Source organism: Panthera tigris, chromosome C1 (genome assembly GCF_018350195.1).
Source record: "Panthera tigris isolate Pti1 chromosome C1, P.tigris_Pti1_mat1.1, whole genome shotgun sequence".
In the NCBI taxonomy this organism is placed as follows: domain Eukaryota; kingdom Metazoa; phylum Chordata; class Mammalia; order Carnivora; family Felidae; genus Panthera; species Panthera tigris.
Window position 1 is genome coordinate 27,671,205 of NC_056667.1, and position 12,818 is coordinate 27,684,022.

At 39.9% G+C, this 12,818-nt stretch overlaps 1 protein-coding gene across 2 annotated transcripts in view; it reads left to right on the top strand.

The window, feature by feature from the left end:
• The window catches only part of THRAP3 (thyroid hormone receptor associated protein 3), a 75,626-nt gene that overhangs the window by 15,544 nt on the left and 47,264 nt on the right, over window positions 1-12,818 (top strand). Inside the window, exon 2 of one of the 2 annotated variants that reach the window (XM_042996499.1) lies at window positions 11,134-11,239. The exons of the other annotated variant lie outside the window; for it this stretch is intronic. The gene's annotated coding sequence lies outside the window, so the exon portion shown is untranslated. The remainder of the gene's footprint in view (window positions 1-11,133; window positions 11,240-12,818) is intronic. 2 annotated transcript variants of the gene reach the window in all.

Below are 12,818 nucleotides of genomic sequence, written 5' to 3' on the forward strand. Positions count from 1 at the left end.
AGTGCTTAACATGTGCTACGTACTTTTTCAGGTACTTTACACATACATCAGTTCATTCAATTTTTGTAACAGCTCTTTGTAGCAGGAACCCATTTTACTGATGAGGAAACAGATAATGAGATTTAATAAAGTAACTTATCACAGGTGTCAAAATTACTGGCTGGTGGTGCTGGGAATCAAAGGTAGTCAGCCTTTAAGCATGTGTTTTTTTCTTATTTATTGGGCCAGTGCTTTGGAAATGGCTTTGGGATGTTGATTACTAATTGTATTTGTCTTACTATAAGTTACTAGGTACAAGGATTAAAAAATGACAGTTTTTACCATTTGAGACCCCTACGGTTTTGAGAATTACTGCTCATTAAGAGTTTATTCTTGTATGGCCATTTGTACTAAATGCCTTTGTTAATAAGCAGAGGATGTAGGGACATCTTTGTGGCTCAGTTGGTTAAGTGTCTGACTCTTGATTTTGGCTCAGGTCATGATCTCACTGTTTGTGAGATCAAGCCCCATGTTGGACTCTGTGCTGACCGCATGGAGCTTGCTTGAAATTCATTCTCTTGCTCTCAAATAAATAAAAGAAAAAGAAAAAATAAGCAAATGATGTAGAACCAGAGTTGGCACACTTTTTCTCTAACGGTTCTGAAAATACTTTAGGCTTTGGAGGCCAGGAGGCAAAACTGAGGCTATTAATGTGAGTACTTAAATAACAGTAGAGAAAGCAAATGTTCTCTAAATATTTTTATTTTATTAAAAAAATTTTTTTAATGTTTGTTTATTTATGAGAGAGAGTGGGAGGGGGTGCGCAGAGAGAGGGAGTCAGAGGATCTGAAGCATAGTTCTTTCATACTGACAGCAGAGAGCCTGGCGGGGGGCTTGGACTCATGAACCGTGAGATCATGACCTGAGCTGAAGGTGAATGCTTAACCAACTGATCCACGTGGGCACCGCTATTTTATCTTTTTTTAAAATGTTTATTTATTTGGAGAGAGAGAGCATGTGTGAGAAGTGTGAGAGGGGCACAGAGAGAGGAAGAACTCCAAGCAGTCTCCACAGGCAGTGCAGAGCCTTACCTGGGGTGCGTTCTCATGAAGTGTGAGATCATGACCTGAGCTGAAATCAAGAGTTGAATGCTTGACTGAGCTACCCAGGTGCTTCCTTTTTATAAGTATCTCTGTACCCAGTATGGGGCTTGAACTCATGACCCCGAGATCAAGAGTTGCATGCTCTACCAACTGAGCTAGCCAAGCGCCCTGAGAAAACAAATATTTCATTGGCAGAATTCAAAATATAATAGTTGAGTACAGTTGTTGTAAGGCAGCTTTGTTACAAGAGTGGAATTCACTTTGGGGGATACCATTTCGTGTCACTGGGGTTCAAAGTTAGCTTTACCTATCGACATGGATGGCAAGTGTTCATTTGTTCATGCAGAAATCTGTAGTGAAGATTTCACATATGTGTCTTTGAAAATGTCTTTACACAGACAGGTACTGCCAAATATTAATATTAATCCATAAGCATATGATTTTTTTGAGCATATGGTTTATTTGGGCACATTCATCATTTGGAAGGCAATTACAGAATTCTGTTAGATTCATTTCTTGATATTTGCCTTTTTGTATGCCATTAACACTGCAAAGCATTCATTTCCAGTGGAAGATTAGATGGAAGCTGCTGCTGCTTTTTTTTAAAATAGGCTCCGTGCCCAGCATGGAGCCCAATGTGTGGCTTGCACTCAAGATCCTGATATCAAGAGTCAGATGCTTAACCCACTGAGCCCACTTCTTTTTTTTTTTTAAAGATTTTATTAAACATTTTTTTAATGTTTATTTTTGAGAGAGAGACAGCATGCAAGCAGAGGAGGGGCAGAGAGAGAGGGAGACACAGAATGAATCCGAAGCAGGCTCCGAGCCATCAGCACAGAGCCTCAAGTGGGGCCCGAACTCATGAGACATGAGATCATGACCTGAGCCGAAGTTGGATGCTCAACCGACTAAGCCACCCAGGTGCCCCATTAAAGATTTTTTAAAATAATCACACCCAACGTGGGGCTCAAACTCACAATCCTGAGAACAGGAGCCACAGGCTCCACTGGCTGAGTCAGCCAGGCGCCCCTAGATGGAAACTTCTCAGTTTCACAGACAGATTTTCAAAGATGGAGATTTACTTTGCACTTTAATTAAGATTGGAAATATGCTGGAAGTGTAGTTTGAGTTAAAATATGTCTGCTTCAGATTTTTGTGGGAACAGAGAGATCTCATTGCTTGTGTTAACTTTTGACAGTACAGGAAGTGAATGAAATAATTTGACATTACTTGAAGCTAAAACAGCGTTTACTTAAAAAAATTTTTTTAAGTAAAAAAATTTTTTTAAGTAAAATAAAAAATTTAAGTTTATTTTTGAGAGAGAGACAGAGAGAGAGAGTGTATGTGTGTGTGTGCACATGATCGAGGGAGAAGCAGAGAGGGAGACACAGAATCTGAAGCAGGCTGTAGGCTCTGAGCTGTCAGCACAGAGCCTGGTGGCGGGCTCGAACTCACCAACCGTGAGATCATGAGCTGAAGTCGGACGCTCAGCCGACTGAGTCATCCAGGTGCCCATGTTTACTTTTGTTCAAATTAATTTGCCATAGTAATCATTCCCATAAAAATGCTATTTTGCCTTATAACTTTTTATTGAATTCATTAAGAAACATTAGCAAGTCTGCAATAAAAGTTAATTTTCAAAGCTTTTCAGTATTCAATAATAATGTTGAAGGGTGGTTTTTTAAGAAAAAATTCAGATTAAAAAAAATTACAACTAGTGGTGCCTGGGTGGCTCAGTTGGTTGAATGTCCAACTCTTCATTTCTGCTCAGGTCATGATCTCACGCTCTTAAGATGCAGCCCCACATCCTGCTCTGCTCTGGGTATGGAAACTGCTTGAGATTCTCTCTTCCTCTCCCTCTGCTCCTCCCCGGCACATGCTTTCTCTCTCTCAAAAAAAAAAAAAAAAAACAAACAAAACACAGTAAAATTTTACTGCTGCTAAGCCATTGAACTGCTGTTGGTAGTGCAAATCAGGATCCACCTTCTATTTCTGACAAAAACTCACAAAACTGACAATGGTTAAATCTACAAAAGTGAATTGAGAGTGAATGGAGGTTACTCTTGACAATACTGGCTCAACATGTAATGAAAAGTTTTTTGCAGAGTACCTGCTGGTGAATAGTACAGTGAATAACCATATGCTTGAAGTACCTTACATTTTCACAAGCTCTGTAAATTTATCCAATTATGCCCTTCTCTAGACATGTTTTTACTATGGTCATTTGTGACACATCTTAGCAGATTCAAATTCAGGTTGTATTAGTGTTCTTTCAGTGTCTTTGAAAAGTTCTTACCTGTAGTTGTTCCCCATAGACTATTCATAGAGGCTAACTCTTCAGTTAGTTCACACTGGGCATTGACCTTCTCCAGTAAAAAGCTAAGCAGTGTCAATAATTGTTGAATCAAGAACCAAGGAACACCACTGAAATCACTCCTCCACCCCACCCCCCCCTTGGCAAATGTTCTATTGTTGAGTAGTTTCAGATTTACAGAAAATCTGAGAAAATAGTACAAAAGGTGTCCATATACCCGTACCCCTGTTAGCAGAGTAGTATGGTACACGGGTCCCAACTAACAAACCAGTGTTGATGCATTCTTGCTAACTGAAGTCCATACTTTGTTCACATTTTCTTAGTTTATACCTAATAACCCTTTTCTGTTCCAGGATCACATCTAGGATATATATTTAGTTGTCATGTCTCCTTAGACTCCCCTTGGCTGGTACACCTTTTCAGACTTTTATTATTTTTGGTGACTTTGGCAGTTTTGAGGAGTTAGATACTTTGCTAGTTTTGAGGAGTTAGATACTTTGTAGAATGTCCCTCGGTTGGAATGTTTCTCATGATTAGACTGGTGTTAATGGGTTTTGGTGATAAAAGACCACAGAGATGAGGTATCATTTTCATCACGTCATATATATAAGGAGTACATGCTATCAACATGGTTTATTGATTTCTCATTTTATTTTTTAAAATTTTTGTTAATTTTTTTCATGTTTCTTCATTTTTGAGAGAGAGACAAAGTGTGAGCAGGGGAGGGGCAGAGAGAGAGAGGGAAACACAGAATCTGGAGCGGGCTCCAGGTTCCAGGCTGTCAGCACAGAGCCCAGCGTGGAGCTTGAACCCAGAAACGATGAGATCATGACCTGAGCTGAATGAAGTCAGTCACTCAACTGACTGAGCCACCCAGGCGCCCCTGGTTTTTTTTTTTTGTTTGTTTAATTAAGAAAGGTTTTTTGGGGGAGAGAGAGTGCGTGCACAGGAGGGTCAGAAGGAGAGGTGAGAGAGAGTCCTAAGCAGGAGGTGCACACTGTCAGTGAGGAGCCCATCCTGAAGCTCGAACCGATAAACCCTGAGATCATGACCTGAGCTGAAATCAAGTTGCATGCTCAATCGGCTGAGCTACCCAGGTGCCCCCATACTGTAATTTTGGAAGGAAATCACTTAGCTCACCCCACTCCACTTAAGGAATGGAGGAGAGCTATGTTCCACCTTCTGGAGGGTGAAATATACATAAATTATTTGGAATTCTGCACGATGATTGGTTTATTTTCATCCATTTATTTAAATCCATATAGACTCATGGATATTGTATTCTTTGAGTTATCCACGACTACATTTTGATCAATTTTTTTTCTGATTTGACTTGAAAACTCATTTGGGCAGGAATGTCCTTTTGACGTACACATTATGGTGTATTGTTTGTTATGCAGTCCTTTCTGGCACTACAAGATATTCCAGGCTTATCCAGTGTATTCCTTGCCTCAGCCCTAGAGTCCGTCACTTCTCCCAGAAGCCTTTGTTTCTTTTATTGGAGAATATTATTAGAAATCAAGGTCTGGGGGCACCTGGGTGGTTCAGTCAGCTGGGCGTCTGACTCTTGATTTCGACTCAGGTCTTGATCTCATGGTTCGTGGAATTGAGTCCCACGTCAGGCTTTGCGTTGATGGTGTGGAGCCTGCTTGGAATTCTCTCTTTCCTCTCTCCCTCTCTCTTTCTCTCCTCCCCCTGCTTGTGCTCTCTCTCTCTAAATAAATAAATGTTAAAAAAAAGTCAAGGTCTGGTGCTAGGTGTATTCATTGCTGCTGGGATGTTATTGCTCATAGGTCTTTCCAGCTGACAAAGAAAGGAAAGGTATGTATGTATACGTAATCGGAAATGTGTGTATAATACATTTTGTATACATAGAGAAGTATCTAAATATTTCTGATGTTTCTGTGCGTATTCATTTGTATCTGTCTAAACAGGAGTTTATATTGGTATCTCCGCTTTTAATAATTTTAGTTTTAAAGATTTTATTTTTAAGTAATCTCTACACCCAACCTGGGGCTCAAACTCAACAACCCCAAGATCAAGAGTTGTGTGTGGTACTGAGCCAGCCAGGCACCCCTTGATAGCTCCACTTCTAAGCCAGTACCGTTGGATCATTCTAGCCTTTCCCTCCTTTCTTGTCTGTGACGTCCGATTCCCAACAGTGAGAAATTTGGTTCTCGCCATTTGCCATCCATTTATTTATTATAATTCCACTATACATGTGTAATTGTTTAAGAATCGTTACCCCATACCCCCATGGGAAACAACTTTAACAACTAGAATACAGTGGTTATGTGCAGTTCCTTTTGTTTTTAGTTTTCCCTGTTCCACTCCTTTCATAGTTACTTAGGTCAGCTTCTTTTCCCTCCACTTACTTTATTTTTTAATTGACTACTAATGTTGCTCCTATTGTCCTCAACCCTTACAGTCAAAAGGCTAATAGTCTTAAATGAGTTCATTTTCTTTCTTTTTTTTTTTAAATTTTATTTTTTTAGATTTATATCCAAATTAGTTAGCATATAGTGCAACAATGATTTCAGGAGTAGATTCCTTGATGCCCCTTACCCATTTAGCCCGTCCCTCCTCCTACACCCCCTCCAGTAATCCTCTGTTTGTTCTCCATATTTATGAGTCTCTTATGCTTTGTCCCCCTCCTTGTTTTTATTTATTTTTGTTTCCCTTCCCTTATGTTCATCTGTTTTGTGTCTTAATGTCCTCATATGAGTGAAGTCATAGGATATTTGTCTTTCTCTGACTAATTTCACATAGCATAATACCCTCTAGTTCCGTCCATGTAGTTGCAAATGGCAAGATTTCATTCTTTTTGATTGCCGAGTAATGCTCCATTGTGTGTATATATATTCTCCACATCTTCTTTATCCATTCATCCATCGATGGACATTTGGGCTCTTTCCTTACTTTGGCTATTGTTGACAGTGTTGCTGTAAACATTGAGGTGCATGTGTCCCTTCGAAACAGCACACCTGTATCCCTTGCATAAATACCTAGTAGTGCAATTGCTGGGTGGTAGGGTAGTTCTATTTTTAATTTTTTGAGGAACCTCCATACTGTTTTCCAGAGTGGCTGCGCCAGTTTGCATTCTCAGTGAGTTCACTTTCTATGGACACATTTCTTTGGCTGCTGCCACAAACATGATTGGATCAACCCACTAAATAAATGGCTTTCCTTGTTAAGCTGACAAATGAACCACTCAGAAACTTACTTTGGTTGTAGCTTCATTTTTTTTTTTTTTTAATTTTTTTTTTAACGTTTATTTATTTTTGAGACAGAGAGAGACAGAGCATGATCAGGGGAGGGGCAGAGAGAGAGACACACACAGAATCTGAAACAGGCTCCAGGCTCTGAGCTGTCAGCACAGAGCCCGACGCGGGGCTCGAACTCACGGACCGTGAGATCATGACCCGAGCTGAAGTCGGACGCTCAACCGACTGAGCCACCCAGGCGCCCCTGTAGCTTCATTTTTATTTTTTGTTTTTGTGAAGGTTTTCTGTTGTGATGAGATACTCGGTTTAAATTTTTTGTTTGTTTTTGAGAGAGGGAGAGAGAGAGAGAAACATGAGTTGGGGAGGGGCACAGAGCGACAGAGACATAGAATCCGAAGTGAGCTTCAGGCTCTGAGCTGTCAGCACAGAGCCCAACACGAGGCTTGGGCCCATGAGCCGCAAGATCTGAGCTGAAGCTGAACGCTTAACTGAGCCACCCAGGTGCCCCAAATTTTCTAATCTTCCTAACAACATTCTGTGAAATGGGATTATTGTGATGAGTTCTTAGTTTGGTAATGTTGATGGATATTGTTTTCTTGGTACAGCCATGGTGCTTTTTCATAATAGACGGTGTTTTGCCATATAAGTTGTTAAAATAATCCATACTTCACACTTGCCCTTCCTTAAATGGGTAACATTCAAAGTCCACTTTTGTCATCGTTTTTTTTTAATGTTTGTTTTGGGGAGAGAGAGTGCATGTGTGTGCACGCGCACACATACGTGTGGGAGGGTTAGGGGCAGAGAGAGAGGGAGACAGGTTCTGAAGCAGGCTCTGCACTAACAGCGCAGAGCCCGATGTGGGGCTTGAACTCATGAACCATGAGATCATGACCTGAGCTGAAGTCGGACGCTTAACCGACTGAGCCACCCAGGTGCCCTGGCTTCTTGTTTCAACCATCTGGATATACACTGGTAATTTAAAAATAATAATAAAATGTGATATGACAGAATGCATGGTACTTTTGAACTACTCTTGGGCTATAACCACTTCACTGAAATTTGTAGTAGTGCGAAGTGGTAAGACCACTATGTGCAGTCTCTCTTGCAACTACTCAACTCTGCTGTTGTGTGAAAGCAGCTATCTGTAAACGAAGGAATGTGGCTGTGTTCCAATAAAACTATTCATAGATGCTGAAGTTAAAATTTCATAGAATTTTCACACATCCTGAAATACTCTTTTTTTCAACCATTAAAAAATGTAGAAATCATTCTTAGCTTGTGGGTGGTAAAAAAAAAAAAAAAAAAAAAAAGTTGGGCTAGATTTGGTCTGAGTGCATCATTTGCTGACCCCTTAATGTAGAAGCCTCTGCATACATGACCCATTTGGAAGTATCTCTCTTTCCAAAGCCATATGTAGTAATGTCACCAGCCTTGGATTCATTGTCCATATTCTGATTGATGCCATGGAAGGAACTTAAAGCAGACATTGCACAGTTTTCTGTGCTAAAACACTAAAGGTTTATTTGTCAGCTGTCATAATCTCCTCAATCCCTACTATTTTTTTCAAGGGGAAGTAGCTAATGTTAAATATTGTTCTTTGGTGGATACTTTGGGTAAACTCGATTAGAAGACACTGTGCTCCTTTGTTCACTTTTATTGGTATCCTCGTGCTGTTTTAGTCTTTAGGGTAGTACACATGCAAGTAATGCCTGGTGGTTTAAAGGAGACTAGCTCTGAACTCCGGTTCATAGGAGCATGCACGGTCATCTTTGTGTTTTCTTTATGTTCTTAATCTCAGTAAAATATTACTGTGGGTGCCTGAGGTGAGATAAGAAAAAAAAATTAAGTCTTCAACCATAGCGGGGTACAAATTCTACGGTCCTAAGAATATTAGTGTTTATCCTTTGGTCGGGTTTAGGAACTGTGTTGTAACTCAAGGTCTGGTAATATCTGGAACACGGGAGTCTTCCGAGATACCCTCTAGTCTAAGCCACTCCTGTCCTTTACCTGGATTATTATAGGCAATATCTCCCAATTTCTTCTGACCTTGCTACACTCAGTAGCCAAAATGATCCTTTTAAAACATAATTCTCAGCATGTTAACTCTTCCACTGAAAACACTCCAGTGGCTGCCCACATTATCCAGAAGAAAACCAAAGTCCTTAAAATGGCTTGCAAGGCCCTATCTGTTCACCCATGTCTCTGTGCCCCCAACTTCCTCCTAGAATGTAAGCCCCAGAAATGAAGAGATTTTTAGACTGTTGAAACACCATTGTCTAGGATAGTGCCTGGCAATGTGGTAGGTACTTAATAAATTTTGTTTGGTAAGTGGACATTTCGAAGGGAAATTGTGTAGAAGGGGAAAAGCTATATTGTTGGCAGTGTCAGAGTGTCCCAGCTAATAGTCTACTGGTATTTGACCAAGGGAGGTTTAGAGACAAGCTGCAAAGTATGACTATGTCCAGATGACACAGGACGAGTTGGGGAGGGCACATAAAAACTGGTGGCAGGGGTGACTCAGGGCTTCATGTGTCTCCTCACTGTCACAGAATAACTAAGGGCTAGGTCCTTAGATTTGCTTCTCCACCCATTGCAACAGTGGAAGATTGAAGACTTGCTGGGGTGATAAAATTCTTTCCAGTGTCCAAGAGGAGGTTGATTAATAGGAAAGAAACACGATGGGGTAGTAAAATGGAAGGAAGGGTGTGTGTGTGTGTGTGTGTGTGTGTGTGTGTGTGTGTGTGTGAGAGAGAGAGAGAGAGAGAGAGAGAGAGAGAGAGAGCGCGCGAGCGTGAGCGAACTATTTGGTTAGAATCATAAGGATGGGTATATTGGATCAGTCCGTTTCTTTAATTCAGTGCATTACAGATTAAGCGGTTCTCAATCCTGGAGCAGTCATTGGGATTTCCCTGCAGCTGACTGATATGAGCACCTGTGCCTTTGCAGTTAAAAACAAGGAAATTTTGGCTGATGTAACCTAGGAATGCGTTCTAAGAATAAGCCGCAAGAATATATGGAAAAATATTTTGCAAGAAAGTTTTTTAAAGTGCTGTGTTTTTACCATTTATCAACTAAGATGTAAACGCTGTCATTATTTTGGTAAAGTGTCTGATGGAATACTAATTTTGTCTTAGTAAAATTGTCTTATCCTGTTTTAAGAGTAGGTTTTTATTGCCACTTCCTAATGTTAATTACGCGTTTACTTTTGGCATCGGTCAAGATTTTATTGCTTGGGTTTTCAGTTTACTAAGCAAATACATATCATTGTTAGGTATATAGAGTTTGCAGCCCTTTGAGGAAAATTGACATTGGTGGATACAATGAGATGAATCTAAGTGGAGACACACCTAGGGTAACAACAAGAAGCAGTACCTAACTCAGCCTGAGTGCACCAGGGGCAGCTTGCTGGGGGAGGAGACCCCTGTAGGAGTGAGTAGGAGTTTGGTTGGTGGGAGGGGAGGAGGCATTCGAGGCTGAGGGTTCCACATGTACCAAGAGACCATAGCTTAAGGAAATACATTCCTTTCTTTCCTGGCTAATTGGGCAAGGATTCTGCTATGTGCAAACTACAGATTTCATAGAAAGTTAAGGTGTGTGTCCTTAATTGAGTGAATGCTGAATAAGTGAAAAAAAGAGATTGTTAAGACTGCATCTTCAGATTATTTGAATTTTGAGTGCTTCCTACTGTATAGCAATGTGAACAAATGATAAAGCTTTAATAATGTAGGAGTAAGGACATTAACTACATACTTGTTGATCTTGGAACTTTGTTTTCCTATTTGTTTTGGATAACACTACATAGCTTTGATATATGGCCATGTTAGTAATGTTTAGATAGGGGAATATTTAAACCACTGGATCAGGAGGGTTCTCTTGTGCTTTGAGGGATGAGGATGGGGAGTTGTTTTAACTTGAAATGTATCTGTTAAATTCACTTTGGCATACCTCAGTTAAGTTTTTTTTGTTTCAAGTAATCTAAATCTTCTGAAGTAATTCTCCAGGTTAAATTACGGAGTTTGCCAGTCAGTCTTTCATAATGCAAATTGTAGCACCTGAAAGACTGCCAGTGAGAGTATCAGGATACAAGAGGAAGGTTTTAGCTTTCCATTCTGCAGCCTTACTCCAGGGGGTTGGATGCATGAAAACGTGTGTGAGACAGACAGAAGACCCCTGGGCCAGCATTCTTTGAGAAAGAAACCTGTGTCCACTGGGAGTGAAGTTGAGGGTTAAAGTAGAGGTTTTGTTGGGCGCCTGGATGGCTCAGTTGGGTAAGCGTCCGTTCAGCTCAGGTCAGGATCTTACAGTCCGTGAGTTCGAGCCCCGTGTCGGGCTCTGTGCTCCCCTGCTCATGCTGTCTCTCTCTGTCTCAAAAATAAATTAAAAAATTTTTAAAAAGTTAAAAAAAAAAAGTAGAGGTTTTGTTTAGAGATTTCTAGCATCTGTATTTCAGGATACAATCTGCAAGGTTTGTTTGGGTAAGTGTCTTATCACTGCTTGTTTCTTCTCGTTCCAGAATAGTATCCTGACTTTGTAAATTGGAGAAGCCAGTGACACTGCCAGTGTTCTTTTCAGGTAGTGTCTTTGGGATCCGGTGCAAGTCGAATCATTGTTTAAATAAGGTAAATGCATGGTGGTAAAAGGAACTAATAATTATTTCATTGGCTTATAAAACCAGTCTTGTGTTAAGAGGTAAGGAATCGAGAAGATTCCTTACTGGAAGTCCTGGGTTCTTATTAAGCAGTGCTTATTTTTCAGCTTAATAAACTGAAACAAGATGATAAAGTAGTTCTGCTCTCCTCTCTGATTCTATTCTGAGTTGTAGAATCGGCACTTACCTTTTTTATTTTAACTAACTTTTGAGTCCTTTAATAACGTATGTTTATTCATTAGGAAATACTGAAAAAAATCATCCATAAACTTGACGTATGTATAATCATTGTTAATATTTTGGTGAATAGTCTCCTTCCATGCATGTGTTATTTGGATGTGTGTGTGTTTAACAAAACCGGGGCTGGACTTTTTTTGTCTCACCTGGTTCTTGTTAACAAGAGCAAGTCTTTCCCTGTTTGCATTTTTAAGTGACTCATGGCATTTCATCATCATGGATGTGCCATATAATTTAAAATTACCTAACTAGTTCCTTTTTGGTAGACATTTAGGTTTTTCTCGCATTTTTCTCTGTCTTGGATAACTGTGTAATAGACATGAATAAATTCACGAATGCATTTGATTTCCTTAACTTTAGAAAGCATTTTGTATGTTGTACTTTTTTCTTTTTATTAACGTACAAAAACCCTTTCTAGTCCCTAACGCAATCACTTCCAACTCTACCATTTCTTTTGATACTGCCTTTAAGTAATAAGCTTATTTTGCTGCTTACTGATTTTCTAGTTTTTGGTATTATGTGTTACCTCCCCACCTTGGATAGTAGTGGTTTCTAGTACAGTCCTAATTGGCTAGTATTCACTGTTGACAGTATTATGGTTGTGTATAGCTTATTCACAGCCAAGTCATGTTACATGCTATGGTTAATTTTCCTGTTCTGCATAACTTTTCATTTTCTTAAAAAAATTTTTTTTTAATGTTTATTCATTTTTGAGAGGGAGAGATAGAGTGCAAGTGGGGGAGGGGCAGAGAGAGAGGGAGACACAGAATTGGAAGCAGGCTCCAGGCTCCGAGCTGTCAGAACTCACGAACCATGAGATCGTGACCTGAGCTGAAGTCAGGCACTTAACTGACGGAGCCACCCAGGCGCCCCTTGCATGACTTTTTATTTTCTCTGTTGCTAATAAAGATCTTTTTTTTTTTGGTCTGTTTTGCTTAATTTCTATTTTTCCTCAGTTATTCCTCTTTAAACTCTACCCAGAAGTGTAAATCTTCCTTGATACTTTAAATGTTTTAGCTATATGACAAATTTTATCTTCCTGGAGATACCTTCTAATCTGCTCCATTCTGGATATTCTCAAGGTAGCTGCCCAGCGGTCATACCTGCTGTCTCAGCATCATCATCCTCATGATTTTTCCTGTGTCTCTTGTGCTAGATCCCATTATCTTTTCCCACATCCTTTCCTTCTTGATTGAATCTCGTTTTAAAGAAGCGCCATTCTCCGCTGGCTTTCTGAGAAAAGGGTACACAAGAGGTAAATTGTTTAGACATACGTGTCTAAAAATGCCTTTATTCTGCCTTAATATTGATTA